This window comes from Musca domestica, unplaced genomic scaffold (assembly GCF_030504385.1).
Source record: "Musca domestica strain aabys unplaced genomic scaffold, Musca_domestica.polishedcontigs.V.1.1 227, whole genome shotgun sequence".
NCBI classification, from domain to species: Eukaryota; Metazoa; Arthropoda; class Insecta; order Diptera; family Muscidae; genus Musca; species Musca domestica.
The window spans coordinates 34,440-58,856 of NW_026712267.1; the positions used below are offsets into that span (position 1 = coordinate 34,440).

The 24,417-nt window shown below is 36.8% G+C and overlaps 1 protein-coding gene across 1 annotated transcript in view; it reads right to left on the bottom strand.

The window, feature by feature from the left end:
• The window catches only part of LOC101897491 (peroxisomal N(1)-acetyl-spermine/spermidine oxidase), a 48,423-nt gene that overhangs the window by 21,921 nt on the left and 2,085 nt on the right, over positions 1–24,417 (bottom strand). The gene's annotated exons all lie outside the window — the stretch shown is intronic.

Consider the following 24,417-nt stretch of genomic DNA (forward strand, 5'->3'; position numbering starts at 1 on the left):
CTGGAAATGGAGCGAGTAATCTCATTTTGTAACCATTGTTGGGTGGTGCGTGCTGAGTCCTGTTGCAATGTCCAAGGTCTGAGGCCAAAATTTTTGTGTGTCTTCCAGAATATTTTCGCGATAATATTCGGCATTTATTCTGATGCCACGGTCGATTAATTCGAGCGGAGAGCGACCATCGGCTGTTATGGCGGTCCACACCATCACCATGGCCGGTGCTTGAGTTCTGGTGGCCAACCGAATGTGCACATCTTCAACTGACCTATTTGGCAAGTAAACTTGATTATTTTGTTTGTTTACAAACGAATGATTTTTCATCGGAGAAAACCAAATTGGGCAGTTCACCAAGCGAAGCAACTCTTTAGCTCTTTTGAGTGTATTTTCTTTCTGTTGCGGTTTAAGTTCTTGCACTTTTTTCAATTTCAATGGCTTTACCCCGAGCCCATTTTTCAATATTTGCCGAACGGAATATTACGATATGTTCAGCTCACGCGGGTTTCGATCGCTTATTTACTTTACTTTTCGAACCATTTCTACCGATGTTGCTGTTTTCTTCCGTCCACTTCCTTGACGTCGGGCTACACTACCAGGATCGGGCTAACGAGCGATGGTACGAGACACAAAAAATTTATTCACATTTAAATGCTGGAGTGCTCTAACGATAGTTATTTGTGGTTTTCCAGCGAAATATAAAGAACTCTATCACGCTTGAATTCGAATAACTTTTTTTCTGGAAATCTCTCAACAAAATGTTTTTGTACGCTTGTAACCAATATAATGAGCTATCACTGAAATAATTTTAACAGCTGTCGGACGAGTGGCTTAGAAATGACAGCAGTCTGAAGATGGTTGCAGTTTTTTCATCTCACCCTGTAAAATGTAGACTCTTTAATCACTCCCACGATGGACTCTCTAAAGCCAGCCAATAAAATCTAAGAAGAACTAGTTTTGATCTATAAACGCGGATTCGGATTTTATATTTATTTTATTTATGAATTTTCTCGAACACTCTTAGAAATTGCATTTCTATATCAAAAGTAAATTTCTATGCCAAGTTTCATAAACAATCACGATCTTAAAAACCGCTCTTCCGTAGATGTCTGCCTCGCTCTGCGATCTTGAAAACATGTCGTTTGCATTAAGGAATTTGTTTGCATTTACATAAAACTTGATGGATAAATAATCACTGTCATGATCACATTTCGGAACAAGGGAATGAAATTTTAGATGACGTTAGACATCAGTGATGGCAGAAAAAACACAGCCATCGACAACGACACCACCTCCCACATGCAGTGGAGCGTACATTGCATGAGTGGGCATAATGAAGTCACCTTTAATGGAGACAGCGCGATGCACCACATTACATTGAATTCGGAATCGCTCCAGTGATTCTAAACGAGTCAAGTTTTATTTTTTTTTAATTTTGTTGCTATTGCTGCGCCCCACATTACAACACCAGGTTGGCTATGAAATAAGCAGCTACTGCTGGTTTGGTGTTCCATTACAGAGTATGCGAAGCGCTGGGTGGAATGCATGCAGTTTTCATTCTTTGTTTATATGTTAATAATGCAGCGCACAATGTAGGTTGGCGAATTTCAATTTTTTTTTGCTTTGCTGTCCTCTTTTTGCAAGAATAGTTAGTTTTTCAACTTGTCCGTGTTGTCTGCTGATCGATAAACAAAACAAAAAAATAACTGCTTATTTGTTGTTCTATAAAATTGAAATTATATAGAAAAAAACTTGTGCGATCTATATTTGGTGTCAGCAGTCGGTTGGTTGGTTGGCTACTTGTTCTCGTTTATCTTTGCTGATTTGAAAATTGCGTGATGTTGTATTAAGCTTTGTTTATTATTTTGTTAGTCGCAGCAATTAATTTGCATTCAGTTATTGTTTTTTGTTTGCTTTTTTAATTCTTACCGCGACTGCATAATTAATTGCAAAATAATCGCAGAATATTATTGCCACTTAGGTAATACCACCAACCCTGATTATTTTGAGATTGTTTGGAGAAAATATTGAGACTTTTTGAAATGTGACATTGTTTAGCTTTCTAGATAAAAAAAATTGTCAGCTGCATGAGCCCATTCAAAATTGAGGAAAAAACTTTACCTTTTGTATTACCTGTAGGCTGAAAATAATGAATTATTCCTCAAAGCAAAAGACTATGTTTTTTTCATTTCGTCGGACTGTGAACCGAAGGTTGTGACTTCAAGACTCGGCATTGGCAAATGAAAAAATACGATGAATTATTGATGCAGGTGTAAGAGTTGAAAAAAGCCTTGGGCTTGGCGCCCAAGCAAAAAATTTCATTAACTAATAATGGGTTTATTAACTACATCAGTAATTGCTTACACAACAGCATCCAAATCCCCCACTTTCAAATGAACATGTAATTGGAAGTATGTACTTTCCAAACTGCCACCGAGAGCCAAGTTTAGCTGGGGATCTTCTGATTTGTAGTCGGACACGCAACATTAATTGTTGTTCAAAGGCGTTCCATTAAAGAGTACGCGTCAGAAAACTCTTAGTATTTTCTCATTTTGTTTTCTGACGCGAAGATTCGAACCAGCAAACTTAGGTTTTGTAGTCAAACGTGCTCTACTTATTCCGCCGTTAATCAATGCTTATCTTCTTTTGCCATGTAAATTTTATAGGTATAACGCACACATTTTTTAGCTTACTGGTAATGCAGAGGATATCGTGTTATGTGTGTGGTCGGAAGAATGTAAGAGCATTACCAGCAAATGAAAAAACAATGATTCCGCTAAAATTAAATATTGATCCTGACCAGAGTTCGATTTTACTTGAGAGTGAATAATGCTCACGAGTGGTAGTATTCCGAGAGTACGAATTTTAAAAGAAGAGAAAATTCACTTTTTTTGCAAATAAAACAAGTGAAAAAGCAGGAAGTTCAGCCGGGCCAAGCATTGAATAACCTACACCATTTGGAACAAATTTGCAAATTTTCAAAAAAAAAAAAAAATAACGATGAAAAATACTGCGATAATCGTAACAAGTAAAAAAGCAGCTAAGCTAAAAAAATTATAACCCCAAAAATTTAAAAAAAAAATGTCGAAAAATACCGCTGAAATTAAACCTCATAAGTGGTCCTGCACAAGTTATTCTTTGTGGTAGGCCGATACCGAGGTTTAAATACGAAATTTGAAACAATTCCATCGAATTTGAAATGAATTTCGGTGAATAATGTAGCTAAAATCATCAAAATACCGAATAAAGGCAGACACTGTTATATGAGGCCTATACCAAGACGTGGACTTGCATAGAGAATTTTCCGTCATAGGTTGTAGTACCCATTACAAACTTCAAATACAAAAATTTAAAACAATTCCTATTAATAAAGTCGCTAAAATCCTCAAAATACCGAATGTAGGCAGGTACCATTAAAAGGTGCTATACCAAGGCGTGGACCTGCATAGACAATGTTCTGCCATGGGTTGTCGTTAAAATAATCAAAATACCGAATATAGATAGGTACCGTTATATGGGGGCTATACGAACACATGGACCTGTATAGACAATCTTCTGTTGTAGGCTGTAGTACCCATTACGAAGTTCAAATAAGAAATTTGAAGCATTTTAGGTGAATAATGTGGTTATCGTTATATGGGAGCTATACGAAGACGTGGACCTGTATCGATAATTTTCTATAATATGCTGCAGTACCCATTACGTACTTTAAATACTAAATTTGGATCACACTACCGAATAACTGAAAGTACCGTTATATGGGGGCTATACGAAGACGTGGGCCTGAATAGACAATTTTCTGTCATAGGCTGTAGTACGAACTTCAAATAAGAAATTTGAAGCACTTTCGGTGAATGATGTGGTTCAAATTATGAAAATACCGAAAGTCCTGCAGACCAAACACACACCTAAGTAAAATTTTATTAACCTACTTCAATTCGTTCGGAAGCTGCAGTGATTTCCACATACGAACGGACATCGCTTATCGGATTTCACGCTGATCAGGAATTTACAGGGTGAAATGAAAAAACTGCAACCAACTTCAGACTGCTGTCATTTCTAAGCCACTCATCCGACAGCTGTTAAAATTATTCCAGTGACAGCTCATCAAATTGTTTATAAGCGTACAAAAGTATTTTGGTGAGAATTTTACAGAAAAAAACTTATTCGTGATGGAATTTAAGCGTGATAGTGTGATTTCTTTATATTTGGCTGGAAAACCACAAGTGGCTATTGTTAGAGCACTCAAGCATTTAAATGTGAATAAATATCTTGTGTCTCGTACCATTGCTCGTTACCGTGATACTGGTAGCGTAGCCCGACGACAAGGAAGTGGACGGAAGAAAACAGCAACATCAGCAGAAATGGTTCGAAAAGTAAAGAAGCGACTTGATCGAACCCCGCGTCGCAGTGGCCGATTAATGGCTCGTGAGCTGAACATATCGCAATATTCCATTCGGCAAATATTGAAAAATGAGCTCGGGTTAAAACCATTGAAATTCCAAAAATTGCAAGAACTTACACCGCGACAGCAGAGAAAGAAAATAGACTCAAAAGAGCTAAAGAGTTGCTATGCTTGGCCGAAAGTGGTGAACTCCCGAATTTGGTTTTCTCCGATGAGAAAACATTCGTTGTCCAGCTGTTTGTAAACAAACAAAATGATCGAGTATACTTGCCAAAGAGGTCAGCTGAAAATGTGCAGCTTCGGTTGGCCACCAGAACTCAAGCGCCGGCCATGGTGATGGTGTGGGCCGCCATAACAGATAGGGACCATTGGCTCCGCTCGTATTAATCGATAGAATTAATGTCGAATATTATCGCGAAAATATTCTGGATATATTTTAAAGCCTTGGACACGCAAACATTTTGGCCGCAGACCTTGGACATTCCAACAGGACTCAACACCATGGCACTCAGCACGCGCCACACAATAATGGTTACCAAATGAGGTTCCTTGCTTCATTTCCAGCTCTCACTGGCCACCAAAATCTCCGGATACCAATCCGTTGGACTATTGTGTCTGGAGTATTTTGGAAAGCAAGGTTGACACGAAAAAACACCAAAATGTCGATCACCTCAAGCAAGCGCTTCGCCGGGAATGGGCCAAAATACCGCAGAGCAACATTCGGGCAACGTGTGACGTTTGAAGGCCATAATTCGTGCCAAAGGTGCCAATTCTAAAATTTGATGCTATTTCCGACATTTTTTGCATTCATTCAATAAAATTAAAAAACAAAAAGATAAAAAGCAGTTAAAATGCCCTCCACCATTTGGAACAAATTTAAAAATTTTCAAAAAATAAAATCCTTAAACAATTCGGTTAAAATTTTAAAAATACCGAATATAGCCGTTATATTGGGATCTATACGACGTGAACCTACATAGGCATTGTTTGTCATAAGGCATTACTATATTCAAATTCGAAACTTAAAAAAAAAACGGTGAATAATGTAGCTAAAATCATCAAAATATCGCATATAGGGAGGTACCGTTATATCGGAGCTGTGCGAAGACCTGGACCAGCATAGACAATTTTCTGTCACAGGCTGTAGTATCCATTGCGAACTTCAAATACATCTCAAACAATTTCGGTGGGTTTTGTACCTAAAATAGTCAAAATACCGAATATAGGGAGGTAATGATATATGAGGCCTATACGAAGACCTGGACCTGCATAGACAATTTTCTGTCACAGACTGTACTTCCCATTACGAACTTCAAATACCGAATTTAAAACAATTCCGGTGAATAATGTCGCTAAAATCATCAAAATACCGAAAATAAGGAGGTACCGTTATATGGGGGCTATATGAAGACGTGGACCTGCACAGAAAATTTTCTGTCTTAAGTTATAGTATCCATTTCGAACTTCAAATACCAAATTTGAAACAATTCCGGTGAATAATGTCGCTAACATCATCAAAATACTGAATATCGGGAGGTACTGTTATATGGGGGCTATATGAAAACGTGGACCTACATGGCCCATTTACGAACTTAACCTACCTACTGAAAAAAATAAACATGTGTGCAAAATTTTAGCCTTCTATCTCAATTCGTTCGAAAGATAGCGTGATTACAACAGACAGACAGACGGACATCGACGGACATAAATCGACTTAGAATTGTACGCTGATCAAGAATATATACTTCGTGGGGTTTAAAATTATTATTTCGAGGTGTTACATGCGGAATGGCAAACTTAATATACTCTCCATACCATGGTAGAGGGTATAAAACATTCACTTTAAAAATCAATTAATTATTGTAATTTTAAGTTTTTTTTTTCATCCAAAGTAAAAGTGGTAATAAGGGGAATAAGCTCTTTTCAATATTTGAGTCACTCTTGATGTGGGTCCACGAAAATGTAAGCTCTGATGTTTTTAATTGCAACTTTTTTGTAACACGAAGGGGAACCCTTTTATATAATAATGTAAAATAATTTCATTGAAATAACACATTAAAGATTCTCCATCCCTACCTAACATGCTATCTCTGTGTAATTACTACTTTTTCTCTAAAAAGATCTCAGTTTTTAGGCCAACGATAAGAGGTGATTTTTTAGATAATCTCTAACTTTTGGGCCAGCCACAATTCTGCACGAAATAAAAATATGTTACATTTTCTTCCTTTGTAATTATTGTGTTTTTGTTTCAAGATCATGATAAGGGGGTTTCCCATACAAGCCGACAGGTAATCTTTTTGCCATCTTTCTTTCTCTCTCTCTCTCTCTTGGGTAAAATTTTTCACAAAACAAATTTGAAATAATTACAGCGATGTTTGCTGGCTGGTTAGGTTAGGCCAACCTGGATTACACATCCATCTTCTGTCTGTCTGTCCCTCTATTCTCTGGCAGATGTCAGGGAATAATGAACGACGACATCGTCAAGAAAATGTAAAAAAAAACGAAAACCGTTTCTTTGACATAGAAATGAAATGAATTAAAAAAGAGCAGAGGAACTACATTAGCAACAACAATAACGAGCATTCTAATGACTTTAATTATTTGTTAATTTTCGAAATGGGTAAAGAGGTGGAGTGCGGGTGCGACGATGGTAGTAACGTTTTATTGTCTGCTGGAGCCAATTAGCAAAATAAATGGGTGAAATCAGTTCTAAAAACAACAAAAACTACATTATATTATTATTGTTGTTATTTACAATTTTGTTTTAAATAAAAAATTGCAATTTGCCTCATTTATTTATTTATTTTTTTTTTTTTTTTAATTTTTCTATCACAGACAAATGTCTTGAAGAGATATCTGACATAAACGAGTGGTAAATGACATTTAAAAAGAAATACTAACAAATAAACAAGTAAAAAAGCTGTAAGTTCGGCCGAGCCGAACTTTGAATACCATTAATCACTTGGAACGAATTTGACAATTTTCAAAAAAATAAAATCCTTTCAAAATTCTGTTAAAATCTTAAAAATATCAAATGTAGCCGTTATATTAGGATCTAATCGACGACGTGGATCTGCATAGGCAATTTTTGTCATAAGCCATTAAAATATTCAAATGCGAAACTTGAAAAAAAAATCGGTGAATAATGTAGCTAAAATCATCAATATAGGGAGGTACTTTTATATGGGGGCTATAACAAAATGTGGAGCTGCACAGACAATTTTCTGCCTTAGGCTACAGTATCCATTTCGAACTTCAAATACCAAATTTCAAACATTTCCGATGAATAATGTCCCTAAAATCATCAAAATACCGAATATAGTAAGGTACCGTTATATGGGGCTATAGGAAGACGTGGATCTGCATACACAATTTTCTGTCATAGGCTGTAGTATTCATTACCGTACTATATGGGGCTATAGGAAGACGTGGATCTGCATAGTATCCATCTGCTGTAGTATCCATTACGAACGTCAACTACCAAATTTGAAACAATTTCGGTAATTAATGTCGCTAAAATCATCAAAATACCGAATATCGGGAGGTACCGTTGTATTGTGGACCTACACACACAATTTTCTGTTTTAGGCTGCAGTATACATTACGAACTTCAAATACAAAATTTAAAATAATTCCGGTGAATAATGTCGCTAAATCCATCAAAATACCGAATATCGGAAGATACCGTTATATGGGGGGCTATACGAAGACGTGGACCTGCACAGACAATCTCCTGTCATAGGCTGTAGTATCCATTACGATCGTCAACTACCAAATTTGAAACAATTCCCGTGAATAATATCGCTAATATTACCAAAATACCGAATATCGGGAGGTACCGTTATATGGGGGCTATACGAAGACGTGGACCTGCACAGACAATCTCCTGTCATAGGCTGTAGTATCCATTACGAACGTCAACTACCAAATTTGAAACAATTCCGGTGAATAATGTCGCTAAAACCATCAAAATACAGAATATCGGAAGGTACCGTTATATGGGGGCTATATGAAAACGTGAACCTACACACACAATTTTCTGTCTTAGGCTGTAGTATCCATTTCGAACTTCAAATACCAAATTTGAAACAATTGCGATTAATAATGTCGCTAAAATCATCAAAATAACGAAAATATGGAGGTACCGTTATATGGGTCGTATAGCCCCCATGGACCTACATGAACCATTTTTAATACCAAAAGTCCATGGACCTACATGAACCATTTTTAATACCAAAAGTCCTGCAGTCATAGTATATATTTGAGTAAAATTTAATCAATCTACTTAATTTCGTTTGGAAGCTAGAGTGATTTCCAGAGACGGACGGGCATCAATCGACATAGAATTTTATGTTGATCAAGAATATATATACTTTGTGGGGTCTAAAATGTATATTTTGAGGTGTTACAGGCGGAATGACAAACTTACGGGCCGAACTTTTAATACCCTCCAACATTGGGTAAAGAAAACATTTGTAAGTAAAAATATCTGAATTCAAACGTGTTCTACTTTAAATTACAAATACCAATAAGACAACTTTTCAAAAAAAAAAAAAAAAAAAAAACATAAAGTAGGTGAGGCCGTTATATGGGTGCCATACTAAAACAGGAACCTCTATAGACAATTTTATACTTCAAGGATTGTCATCTACCAAATCCTTTTAAATATCAAACAATGTGAGTAGGATTATCACAATACCGAGTATCGGTGGGATCATTATATGTGCACCATAAGAAAGGTGGTCCTAGGTCCTATACATACAACGTTTCGCAACCGGAGCTAGAATCCATTATGACCAGCAAATATCAATTTTTGGACACATCCGTAGAAAAATATGGCAAAAATCATCAAAATACACATTACGAAGGACTATATGGCGCTATACAAAAACGTGGACCTATGTACACAATGTTTCGCCACCGTAGCTAGAACCCATTATGACCCATAAATACCAATTTTTAGATAAATCCGCGAAAAAATGTAGCAAAAATCATCAAAATACCGAATATCGGGAGGTACCGTTATATGGGGGCTATACCAAAACGTTGACCAAAACGTTTCGCCACTCGAGCTAGAACCCATTTTGACCTAGAAATACCAATTTTTAGACAAATTCGTAAAAAAACGTGACCTAAATCATCAAAATACCGAGTACCGGCAGGTACCGTAATATGGCGGCTATACCACAACGTGGACCGATATATCTCGTTTTCAATACCAACCATCCTAGACAAAATACAAATTCTTGTGCCAATTTTTGAAGCTCTGATGATTTCATGATTTCAACAGACAAACAGACGAACATTCTTAAATCGACTTAGAATTTTATGCTGATCGTGAATATATATGAAATAACAAACGGAATAACAAAGTTAATATACCCTCCTTTTCAATGTGGAGAGTATAAACAGCCAATATAAGCGAAATAAGCATCTGATTCCATTAAAAAATGCATACATCTAAATATTTTTCATAACAAAAGATCTGGTGTAAAGATAGGATGTATCGCATGTATCCCCCACAAAGGGAATTTAAATTTTGAATAAGGAAAGTGCTCATAAAATGCGAAATAAACTTCTGATTCCTTCTTAACTTCGCATATTCCAATTATTTATACTAACACAAGATCATCCTCGGAACTTCCCCCATAAAGGGTCATCAACTTAAATAATTATAACGCAAGGCTGAAGATATACATCTGTCAGCAAAAACCGACTGATACTTTTTAAATTATTTTTGCAGCATGTTTATCCAATTTTTTTTTAAAAAATTGCCAAAGCGGATCCACATTTCAGTATTGTCCCCATAGATCAGAAACTCCAGATATTTGTTACTTGGATGTTTTTAAAGCGTTACCTTCCAAATGCTGGAGGGTATTCAATGTTCGGCTCGGTCAAATTTAACTGCTTTTTACTTCTTCTTTTTTCGGATTTTATGCCCAAATTTAGGGTTATATTTTTTCTCGTGATGAAAAAACTTCACCTTTACTTGTTACTTCTACAATTGGTTAAGATTTTATCAGAAAAAAATATTCATGGTAATTTTTTGGTTCTTTGCTTTAGCAAGTTTTTCCTTTAAGTTGCCTTTATTTACTAACTTTTATTTGTTTTTATTTTGTCTGCTTTATTTCTCTCAACGATGTATTACTCATCCAAACACGTTGGTGTTTTCCAACTTTTTTGATTGTCTGCTATGGACTATGATGGGTGAAGGAAAAGCCATAACAATACTAACAATTTTTGATTTGGCCTTGAAATGAGCCGTACAAAATGAAACTTCATTGCCAATCCTTACGAGCTTTATTACTTGACCTTTGGTAATAAATGCCAGATAATAATGTCTGATTACTTGTTGTTTTGTTTTTCCCAAAAAGAAAAATGGATAAAAGATTTTTATTTGCCAAAAAGAATGGAAAAAAGGGTGGACCTATATCCCATCTTCACAGCAGATCTTGTGTTAATAAAAAAAAACGAAAAAAACAACGATGTGTGAAATATGAAGTGAATCGAATGCTTTTTCAGATTTTTTAATCATTTTGGTAATTCAAAACTTTGGCTCTTTGTGGGCGAGGTACCAGAAGGAATGGTCTGTTCTCTTACATCTTTATAACAGACCTTGTGTTGATGGAAATATTGAGATGTACCAAGTCTGAATCGAATCGGATTTTAATTTGGAGTTTTATGAGCTACGCGATATTCAAAATTTTGACCGTTTGTCGGGGAGGTACTAGAAGGTACCATCTTCATACCAGACCTTGGGTTAATAAAAGTACTGTGATGTGTGTAATTCGAAGACTATCGGACTCTTAAATCACATTTTAGAAGAGTTATAATCATTCAAAATTTTGACCATTTGTGGGGGAGGTACTTGATGGAGTGGACGACCGATATTGTACATTTTCACACCTGACCTAGCACTGATGGAAATATTACGATTTGCAAAGTTGGAGCAAAATTTTTTGAAAATTTCGACATTTTGTGGGGGCGTTGCCACAAGGAGTGGATCGTTATTGCCCATCTCCGAACTCTATCTAAGTTTGATAATAATATTACGATGAACCAAGTGTGCATCAAATCGGGTACTCCCCTCGAGAGTTATCGTGCGCATCAGCCAACCAGGCTGACAGACGGACGGACATCGCTGGATCGACTCCAAATGTCCTGAAATGGATTTGGTCCAAAGGGACATAGGGTCTAAAGCCGTTATTTCGATGAGGTACGTTTTGGCCGTATAAAATGATATATACCCTCTATAGCTATATGGCTGAGGAGATAAAAACCACGTTAACTTTGATAGAAGATAAAGGTCCTTTTCAAAAATGCCATTAAATGCAGGGTGAGATCAAAAAACTGCAACCACTTTCAGGCTGCTGTCATTTCTAAGCCACTCGTCCGACAGCTGCAAATTTATTCCAGGGACAGTCCATTATATTGTTTGCAAGCGTACAAAAGCATTTTGGTGAGAATTTTCCAGAAAAAAATTATTCGTGATGGAATTTAATCGAGATAGTGTGATTTCTTTATATTTGGCTGGAAATCCACAAGTGGCTATCGTTAGAGCACTCCAGCATTTAAATGTGAATAAATCTCTTGTGTCTCCTACCATCGCTCGTTACCGTGATACTGGTAGTGTAGCCCGACGTCAAGGAAGTGGACGGAAGAAAACAGAAACATCAGCAAAAATGGTGCGAAAAGTAAAGAAGCGACTTGATCGAAACCCGCGTCGCAGTTGCCGAAAAATGGCTCGTGAGCTGAACATATCGCAATATTCCATTCGGCAAATATTGAAAAATGAGCTTGGGGTAAAGCCATTGAAATTCCAAAAAGTGCAAGAACTTACAACGCAACAGAAAGAAAATAAACTCAAAAGAGCTAAAGAATTGCTTCGCTTGACCGAAAGTGGTGAACTGCCGAATTTGGCTTTATCCAATGAGAAAACATTCGTTGTCCAGCAGTTTGTAAACAAACAAAATGATCGCGATTACTTGTCAAAGAGGTCAGCTGAAAATGTGCATTTTCGGTTGGCCACCAGAACTCAAGCGCCGGACAGGGTGATGGTGTGGGCCGCCATAACAGCCGATGGTCGCTCACCGCTCGTATTAATCGAACCTGGCATCAGAATGAATGCCGAATATTATCGCGAAAATATGCTGGAGGGTGTATTAAAGCCTTGGGCACCCAAACATTTTGGCCGCAGACCTTGGACATTCCAACAGGAAACAGCTCTATCGCACTCAGCACGCGCCACCCAAAAAATGGTTACAAAATGAGGTTTCTCGCTTCATTTCCAGCATTCAATGGCCACCAAAATACCAAAATGTCGATCACCTTAAGTAAGCGCTTCGCCTGGAATGGGCCAAAATACCGCAGAGCAACATTCGGAAAGTGTGTAACTGTTTCATTGGCCGTTTGAAGGCCATAATTCGTGCCAAAGGTGACCAATTCGAACAAATCTAAACTTATTCCGCAATTTTATGCTATTTCCGACATTTTTTGCTTTCAATCAATAAAATTAAAAAAATTAAAAAATTATGGCGTTTGGCTTTGTTGCACCTTTTTTATCTCACCCTGTATACCCTCTGCAGCCATATGACTAAAGTGTCGAACACCTCAAGCAAGCGCTTCGCCGGGAATTGGCCAAAATACCGCAGAGCAACATTGGGGCATTGTGTGACTTTTGCATTGGCCGTTTAAAGATGACCAATTCGAATAAATCTAAACATATTCTAAAATTTGATGATATTTCCAATATTTTTTGCTTTCATTCAATAACATTTAAAGAAAATTTAAAAATGTATCTCACCCTGTATATCCTCTGCAGCCATATGGCTGAGGGTATAAAAATCCGGTAATCTTTGATATAATATAACGATCCTTTTCAAAAACGTCATTAAATATATGACTTGTTTAATTTTCCAAAATAGGGCATGCTTCTGAAGTCATTTAAAGAAAAAAGCAACACCATTTACAAATTGTACCGGAATCCCATTAAAGAGAAACTGAGAAACTTTGTCTGACCACCACAAACCGGATAGGTTAACATTCAATTTTCCCAGTCTTTTCTTTATTATTTCACATTTATTTTTTAGAAGTTTAAATCTTTTTTCAAAAATTTTGGAGGTCATTTTCCAGTTGATTAAATATCTTCTTCGAAATATTGCTACACATTTGTAATTTTCGTTCAATTTAATTTTCATTATTTTTCTAACCTACATTAAGCTTGTTTTCAAAATCACATTCAATTTATGACACCCAAACGAGAAAAAAAAATGAAAAATAAGAAAAAAACCTGTCTATTGTTTATTACCCGTACACATTTCAAACACGATACATCATTACTCGAAACTCCCAACAATTGTTTGGTGTTTTTTCGAAACCAAATGCAAGTAAATCCCAACAGATTTCAAAATGAACGAACTTTTTGAAAAAAAAAACTTTGTTTTTTTTCTCTGCCATTTCGTTATCAACGGAAAGCCACATTCCGCGTGCGGTTGGGCACATTCATTTCTTCATTAACCACAAATTAAAATGCACTTAGCCTCAGACCAAAAAGCCAAGAAACTAAAAAAAGAGCACACCAAAGACAACATAAATTAAACACGGCGGCCTATGCCAGTTTCTCCTCCACCTCTAAATGTGACACAACAAATTTTTTTAAACTTATTTTTTATTGCTGTTATTTTCTATTAAAAAGTCCATATTTTTTGAAGCATTGAGACGACGACGACGGTGACAGAAAAGAAGAAAAACAAAAGCGTTAATGAGAAAAGCAAATGTTTTCGTTTCGTTTGCAATGACATTACAAGTTAAATGTCTTAAAAGGTGTTATATTTGGATGGGTAAAGCCTTTTTTACATCGCCGTGGTGTGGTCAAAAAAAGAAAACAAACATTACATAGAAATCATAATCGAACCATATCATAGCAACAGCAACTAATTGATTATGGTTGGCTATAACTTGTCAAGCATGAAAATGTAAACATTAACATCGGTGTTGAACAAAAGCGTTTATAGCCAACTTATGGAAAAATTTCGATATTTAAAATGCTTCAAATCGATTTGAACAATTGTTATTGGAAAAGTATTCTAGCCATCCAGTGTCATTAATGAACAAGAACTTCAATATGGGTTAAACAATTACAAAAGTCACAATAATATGTAGGTCAATCTTGGCATTTAAGTTTTATAGGGCTCGAATACAGGGAATCCAGTAGCCCACTTAACATTCCCTTGAAGCAAAAAATATTGAAATAGGGATTAGGATTAATTAACAATTAAGAAGTAAACAAGTAAAAAAAGCCGTAAGTTCAACCGAGCCGAACTTTGAATACCCTCTACCATTTGGAACGAATTTGAAAATTTTCAAAAAAAAATAAATAAATAACATCAGCTAAAAATTATGTTACAAGCTCAAAAATACCGATTATAGCCGTAATATTAGGGTTTATACGACGACGTGGACCTGTATCATAAAAATCATGAAAATGCCGAATATAGGGAACGTGGACCTGCACATACAATTTTCTTTCTTATGCTGTATCCATTACGTACTCCAAATACAAAATTTGAAACAATTCCGGTGAAAAATGTCGCTAAAATCGTCAAAATACCGAATATCAGGAGGTACCGTTATATGAGGCCTATACGAAGACGTGGACCAGCACAAACAATTTTCTGTCATAGGCTGTGTTATCCATTACGAACTTCAAATTCCAGGTTTCAAACAATTCCGTTTAATAAAACCGCTAAAATCATCAAAACACCGAATTTTGGGAGGTGCCGTTATGTGGAGGCTATACGAAGGCGTGGACCTGCACAGACAATTTTCTGTCTTAGGCTGTAGTATCCATTACGAACTTCAAAAACCAAATTTGAAACAATTCCGGTGAATAATGTTGCTAAAATCATCAAAATACCGAATATAGGGAGTTACCATTATATGGGAGCTATACTAAGGCGTGGATCTGCACGGACAATTTTCTGTAATAGGCTGCAGTATCCATTACGAACTTCAAATACCAAATTTCTAAAAATTTCGGTTAAAAATGTCGCTAATATAATTAAAATATCGAATATCGGGAGGTGCCGTTATGTGGGTGCTCTATGAAGACGTGAACCTACGCAGACAAATTTGTCTTAGGCTGTAGTATCCATTACGAACTTCAACTACCAAATTTGAAACAATTCCGGTGAATAATGTCGCCAAGATCATCAAGATACCGAATATTTGGAGGCGCCATTATATGTGGGCTATACGAAGACGTGGACCTGCACAAACAATTTTCTGTCTTAGGCTGAACTAAAAAATAAAAAATTTGAAACAATTACGGTGAATAATATCGCTAAAAGCATCAAAATACCGAATATCGGGAGGCACCGTTATATGGGGGCTATACCAAAACGTGGACCTACATTACCCATTTTCAATACCAAAAGTCCTGCAAACATAATATACATTTGAGTAAAATTTTATCAAACTACTTCATTTCGTTTCAGTTCCAGTTCCACAGGACAGACGGATAGACAGACTGACATAGAATTTTTTGCTGATAAAGAATATATACTTTGTGCTGTCTAAAATGTATATTTCGAAGTGTTACAAACGAAATAACAAACCTAATATACCCTTCATACTATGGTGGAGGGTGAAAAAATATTAAGTTAGGCTAGACCGAAATTTCAATACCCTCCGCCATTTACTAAAAATACCACTTTTAAATAAAAGTATCGAGTCTCACACACCAAATTTGAAACAATTCCGAAAAAATGTTGCTAGGATCATCAAAACACCGAATATCGGTTTTACCTGGTGTAGGGTCCATTACCAACTCTAAATAGCAAATTCAAAACAATTACTTGATAAAGTTTGGCCTAAATCATCAAAATATTGAATAGTGAAAGATACCCGAAATTTTATTTTCAATAATTAAATTGTTAGTCAATTTTTTAGTGGACCGATATCTGTCATCTTTACACCAGATCTTTCTTCAGTACCACTGGAATATGTGAAATTTAAAGAGAATCGGATGCTTAATTCGCACTTTATGATCGTCTTGTTATACAAAACGTTGTCCACATTGTGGGGAAAGTACCAGGAGGAGAGGGCCGTAATATTAGGAGAATTGGATGCTTATTTCACATTTTATAAGCGTTTGACCCAAAGTGGGGGAGATACCAGAAGGAGTGGTCAGATATATTCCATCTTCACATCAGATCTTGTGTTGATAGAATTTTGTAATGTGCCAAGTTTGAAAGGAATCATTTCACGTTTTATGGGCTTCGTGGTAATTAACAATTTTGCCCCGCTGTGAAGGTGGTACCAGAAAGAGTGGTCCGATAAATTCCATCTTCGTACCAGATCTTCTGTTTATAGAAATATTGGGATGCGCCAAATTTGAGGGCAATTGGATTGTTATATAACATCTTATGAAAGTTTTAATTATTCAAAATTTTGACCTTTTGTGGGGGAGATAATTGATAGAGTTGACCAATATTGTCAATCTTCGAACTCGATATAAGTTTAATATTGATATTACGATCTACCAAGTTTGGATCAAATCGAATACTCCCTTCGAAGTTATCGTGCGCACCTGCCAGACAGACGGACACCCCTAGCCCCAAATGTCCTGAAACGGATTTGCTCCAAAAAAAACCTAGGGTCTAAAAAGACATTTATATCTTATTATTTATATAATTATTCTTAAATAATTTGAAAACTTTCTGCAACTATTGGATGTGTTACAAATGGAAGGGTGTAATAATGGATCAGTAGGTGGATTTGTAAGTACTTTATTTATTTTTTTATACTGACATTATTTTTTAGGAAACCTATTATTTGGTAATGTAAGTTTTTGCTAGACATCTTCCGGGCTTCCAAATGTAAGATTGGCGCCCCTCAAGTCAGGAATTTCGAGAACTTATCTCAGTTATTAAAACCATAACGTCGATTATATTTTTCCAGAGAATGATTTTTTTTTATTCTACCTATTCCCTCTTTTCTTTTCTTTCTACCTATTTTGAGAACTTATCTCACTTATTAAAACCATAACGTCGATTATCTTTTCCCAGATAATGAATTTTTTTATTCTACCTATTCCCTCTTTTCAGAGGTCCTGGAAATCAATGACACGTGTTAGGATTCTCTAAAAATTATTTGAATTCCCAATATCTCTTTTACTCGTCTGCTGCAAAATCTCTATAGACTTGTGTCATTAAATAACAAGCTTAAAAATTTTTAAAGCAATTAAAAAAACAATAAAAATTTTTAGCTTTTTTTAACTTGAGTAAATTAAATTTTCTCTTCGACGACGACAATACAAACATGGGACATATAACAGACAAAACCAGTCTAATCCATCAAGCAAAGTAGGGTGTTAACATCATCATCATCAGCAGCAGCAGCTGACAAAATACGCAACAAATTTGCAAATACCATTTCATTCGAGAAAGAAAGGTGGCCGCCACAACAAAGTAAAATAAATAACCTACCACAAGGACGTTTACAAAATTAAAAACAAAAAAAAAAAAAATAAATCGCACAAACACATGATTCTCCGCTTCTCATTGCAAAGCATAAAGACGCTCGTATAGTCATGGGCAATGTTCGGTGTAGAATACATGCGAAAAATAATATACGCATTGACGACGACCATATGATGGTCAGATGCAAGGAAGGAAATCAAGCCCCCAATAACATGGCAACAGAAAAGAAAATGAGAAAACATGCATTTCGATTGAGAACATGGGCGTCGGAGGTGATTCTTGTTCAGCGATTGTGGGCAAGTTATTTTTCTTGGTAAAGGGGTCCAACTCAAATGATTTCGAATTCCTGAGAAACCCCTTTCTTGGGGAAAACCCAAACACGCCCCTGATCTAGAATGAAAAAAGGGAAACGATAACAAAACAGCAACAAAAGAAATTAGCAAGCGGATTAACTCACCATACGGAAGCTAAAGATTACAAGGTAAACGTTTATGCTGCTGGCAACCAAGAAACACGTCATACAGCTGGTTGGCTGTCTGGCTGGCTACACTGACTCAATGCAACACATGATTCTTGATGAACGTAGAAGCTCTCCGCCTGTTGCTGCAGCTTATCATTGCTTTTTGTTATTGCTGTTGACGTTTTTTTTTTTCATTTGGTCGCAGTGGTCAGTTGTTGTGTAAAGCAAAACAAAACAAAAAACCCTCAAAAAGACATGGCTTTTGCATGATTATGAATTTTTGTGGTTCGTTAGGGAACGGCTGCTGTCCCCAATATTGGTCTGGTTCGGTTTTTGGTGAAAGTGATGACTCTGTGTGTCTTCTATACGACAGCCGTATAAAAATAGCCATTCGGGATGGCTAATGCACACCAACATGCAGGGAATGTTTCAGGGAATGTTTCAAAAAAGGCATTGGCCAGAAAGAGGATATCGTGGCTATATGAGGAAATGACAAATTGTGATGGCCGGTCGATCTGTTGGACGACTTGGTTGTAATTTTGCATTTTTATTAATAGAAAATGTGGAGCACAGAAGAAGTATTTGAGGTATTCAAGTATTTGAGCAACATGAAATAATTCCATAATTGAGAGATTCATCCACTTGAAGTTAATTTCGATAAAACATTTCTCTTTTCAATTTTTTGCACTGAACGAGAAAAAAAAAACAAGTAAAAAAGCTGTAAATTCGGTCGGGCCGAACTTTGAATACCCTCCACTATTTGGAACGAATTTTGCAATTCTCGAAAACAATAAAATCCATTAAAAATTTGTTAAAATCTTAAAAATATCGAATGTAGCTGTAATTTTAGGTTCTATACGATGACATGGACCTGCATAAGTAAATTTTGTGATAAGCCATTACAATATTCAAATGAGAAACTTAAAAAAAAATCGGTGAATAATATAGCTAAAATCGTCAAAATACCGAATGCAGGGAGGTAACGTTATATGGGAGCTATACGAAGACGTGGACCTGCACAGACAATTTTCTGTTATAGGCTGTAGTATTCAATACGAACTTTAAATACCAAATTTGAAACAATTCCGGTGAATAATGTCGCTAAAATCAACAAAGTATCTAATATCGGGAGGTACCGTTATATGGGGGCTATATGAAGACGTGAACATGCACAGACAATCTCCTGTCATAGGCTGTAGTATCCATTTCAAAATTCAAATACCAATTTTGAAACAATTCCGATGAATATTGTCGCTCAAATCATCAAAATACCAAATATCGGGATGTACCGCTATGTGGGGGCTATACGAAGACGCGCACCCACAAAGACAATTTTCTGTCTTAGGCTGTAGTATCCATTTCGAATTTCAAATACCAAATTTGAAACAATTCCGATGAATATTGTCGCTCAAATCATCAAAATACCGAATTTTGGGAGGTACCGTTGTATGGGGGGCTATACGAAGACGTGGACCTGCACAGACAATTTTCTGTCTTAGGATGTAGTATTCATTGCGAACTTCAAATGCTAAATATGAAACAATTCCGGTAATTAATGTCACTCAAATCATAAAAAAACCGAATATCGGGAGGTACCGTCATATTGGGGCTATACGAAGACGTGGACCTGTACAGACAATTTTCTGTGTTAGGCTGTAGTATCCATTTCGAAATTCAAATACCAATTTTGAAAAAAATCCGAAAAAATACTGTCGCTAAGATAATCAAAATACCGAATATCGGAGGTACCGTTATATGGGGGCTATACGAAGACGTGGACCTACATGGCCCATTTTCAATACCAAAAGTGCTGCAGACATAATGTACATATGAGTAAAATTTTATCAACGTACTTCATTTCGTTCGGAAGCTAGAGTGATTTCCACAGACGGACATCGCTAAATCGACATAGCATTTAATGCTGATCAAGAATATATATACGTTGTGGGGTCTAAAATGTATATTTCGAGGTGCTACAAACGGAATGACAAATTTAATATACCCTCCATACTATGCTGGAGGGTATAAACAAACTGCAATAAATATTTTCCATTTCAGCATCTACAAGCGTATCACAACCAACGTTACCATTTAGAGGTGTTGTTAACAAGAGTGTGATTAATCTAATCTAATTAAATTACCAACTATGTAAAACATGATTGATCGTGTTTCACTTTTACCCCGTTTTTTTCTGTTTTTCGTATCGATGAATTCGATATCTCTCGCGCATAATAGCATCTACCCATAATTATTACAATTATGAAACATTTACTGGCATTTGGTGTTGCTGATACTCAAGAAACTTGGCAGAAAGAAATTTAATATATCAGAATGAGAAGAAAAAGAAACAAAAAAGAAAGAAATAATTGAAATGAAAAGCCCTCAACACACAGGGAGAAGAATGCATGGATGGAAATATACTTTGTGATATGCAAGTGGGTAACATTTGTAATCTTTTGGCAAAAAGTGAATAGAAGCAGTAACAAATTAAAAGTTATTTATATCGAGCTGAGATATATATGTAATACAATGGGAAACATTGACTTTTTCATGGTTTATAACAAAGACTGCAATCTGTCCTGTGCTCTATATTATGAATGCCCTGTTTGGTGAAAGGTGCTTGATAATAAATATAGAAATTTGAAACAAATACAGCCCAGGCGGATTTCAATGCGATATTAATTCAATGTTGGGCCTCTTGAGTTGTAGCTAGGCTAATTGGGAGCAGTGGGTCATTCCAGTTGTACCGATTCAAACGCTAACGACTATATCCGACAGTTGTACAGAATAGATGAAACCTACCGATATCTTCGCCACAATATGGCCTTTTAAGTTTATTTTAGCGATATGGTAGGCGTGGAAATACAAATCGTTGTACGCTTAAAGCACTTTTTTCCTACTCTAATGTATCTGATAGCTACCGGACCTATTTCTTCAATTTCAGGCCTCTATAAGTGTAACAAGACATCCTGAGAGTAGTGAGTCACCGAGTACCGAGTCAAAAGCTAGCTGGTATTGCACAGGTCCTCAATCTTTACGCAACCAAGATTTATCTTTCAGAGAGAATTAAATAGACCTCCGGTCAACACTTTTTCTTCAGATAACTCGAAAATGGATAAGGGTGACAGATCCAACAGTAGTACAAAGTGGATGAAAACTACTGAGACCTTCGCTACAATTAATTAAACTTTATATCAGCGGTATGTTCGGCGTGGAAATACAAATCGTTGTACGTTTAAATCCCAAATTTTCTGCTCTAAAAGATCTTCTAGCTACAGGACTTGTAAGGCTTAATGAAGGTAGTTAGCCATACCGGTTATTTCAAGTCAAAAGTAGCGACTATATTGCACAAGGTCTTAACCTTAACTAAAGTTAAATTTATCTTTCAGAGTAAATTAAATAGACCTCCGGTCAACACTTTCCGTTCAGATGACTCGATAATAGGTAAAGGTAACGGATCCAACAGTTGTAAAAGTATATAAGACTCACGGAGATTTTCTCTATAATTAGGCCTTTAAGGTAAATTTCGGCGGTGGGGTAGGCGTGGAACTACATATTCTGATGTGATAAATTCACATAAATTCTGATCTGATATCGCCAAAAGGCCCACTTGGAAGCATACATAACTTAAGTGCATTCTGCTGGGTGCCTGTGCATTACAATAGCTGATACGCGGTTCTGTGTACCCGACGTTGTGGCATTTCATTTGAAAACTCGTCAATGTTGTCAAGTCGGATCTGATAAACCTAGCATTAAGCAACAAAGTTTCACAAAAAAAAATAATTTGCAATTTAAAACTTTTGAGTCTTATTATTAATAAGAAATTATTATTTCTCTCAGATACGTACAGACATTGCATCTCATGTCATACAATTACACTTCAGGGTCGTCCCCCACTGACAAAAAATTAACTTTTTCATTCAAAAAACAAAAAAAATATTGGCAATTTCCCAGTGGACCTGGAAAACCTGCGTACATCCCTGATTCCTATAGAATCATTGTATTTAATTATACCCTTCTCCATTTCTCGCCTCACGCCTTATGTCTTAATTCAGGACACAAAATAATGAAACCCAGAAATAAAAGCCTCAATGTAATTGCTGGCACCTCCAGAGGCTATTAGTCGTTCCGTCTTTAATTTTTCTGTTCCAATCTGCACTCAGCAGCTCGTTATAACAAGACTTCGTCCCTACTCTCTCTCATTCTCTCTCTCTTTTGCACCAATCGTCACAACTGGGCGCTATGTATTCATGTATATTCAGTCCTGCCAGAATGCCGCCCTTAGAACCGCAACGGGGTGCCTCCTCATGACACCTGTCGATCACCTACATGAGGAGGCGAAGGTCTTACCGGTGCGACAGCATAACAAAATGCTGTCAATGCAATACCTGCTTGGTTGTTATAGACAAAGCCACCCGAATCACCATTTTGTGGATAGGCAACCTCCGCCCAGGCACGACCTTCATGATCTAGAGAGAGAGGTGCAGAGGTATAAGAGAGACCCTCTAGATCAACAGGCCTATCAAGCGGGACTGAATAGTATTCACTCTAATGCGGTCTCAGAAGCCATGGAAGGATATAGAGTGAATACTGTGCTAGGAGACCCTCCCATCCCCCTCCCGTCGCAGCTGAAGAACGAAAGCTGCCCCGACAAACCCGAGTAGTGTTGGCTCAATTACGATCCGGATGGTGCAGCCGCCTAAATTCCTACTGGGCTCGGATTAACAGCGAACATCTGTCCGGCTTGTGGCACAAGCCCATATGACACGCTGCACTTATTTCGCTGTCCAGCCAAGCCTACTCACCTAACTCCAATCTCGTTATGGACACAACCCATACAGGTTGCATCCTTTTTAACTTAGAGGAAGAACCAGATTGAATGGAGTCAGGAAATTGAAACCGAACAGATGTATGAGCTGCTACAACAGCAACAACTGGGCGCTATCGATTAAATATTGATTTTTCCAGAAGGCAGTCAAACACTTCCTACAAATCGGAGCCAATTTTTCTGCTATATGCGACTTTTCATAACTAATATAATTGCTACAGAGTGAATATTATGCCATTGGGAAAGCTATATCTATATCTGAATCGATTTAGTCCAGACTTAGTGGAGCTATATTCAAAGCTGAGACGACCTCGAAAAAATTTAGCAAAGTTGCTTCTAGGCTGTCTTTGATATCTGCTTCCGACAAGTAAGCATTTTTGGGTCGTCGTGAAGCAGTGATGTGAAGAACCCCTGTTCTTCGAAAATGCTGACATTTTGTGTGGGAGGTACCAGAAGGACAGGACCGATATTGCCCTTCTGCGAACTCGATCTAAGTTTGACGATAATATTACGATGTACTAAGTTTAGATCAAATCGGATACTCCCTTCGAAAGTTATTGTGCGCACCAAACAACCAGACAGACGGACGGACTTCGCTAGATCGACTGCAAATATCCTGAAACGGATTTGGTCCAAAGAGACCTAGGGTCTAAAACCGTTATTTTGATAAGATAAGACCTAAGTCGTCAAAATACCGAAAATCGGGAGGTATTGTTATATGTGGACTATACGTAACCATGGACCGAGACAACTCATTAACGAACTTAACCTGGCTACTAACAAAATACACATATGTGTGCAAAATGTTAGCCTTCTATCTCAATCCGTTCGATAGATAGCGTTATTACGGTCAGACCGAAATCGCTAAATCATCTTAGAATTTTATGCTGATCGAGGGGATATGTGAGAGGCAGAGCTTCAATATTGTCCATGATCGCCCCTTAACGAACTTTGACATAAATATTAAAACAGGCAAGTTTGGACTGTTTCGGGCAATCGCTTCGTTTTGTATCAGATATACTATATACTTTTGTGGAGGAGGTACAAAAAATAATGTATCGATATTGTACATGTCCCAGCTGGCTCTAAGTTTGGTAACAAATATCAAGACGCACAAACAGAAAGACATAAGTAGATCGATTCCAAATGTTTTAAAATAGATTTCGTCTAAGGAGATCTATAATTTAAAAACGCATTTTGGACGTATGATATGTGTGATATATACCATCCACAATTATTCCCACAATTGTTA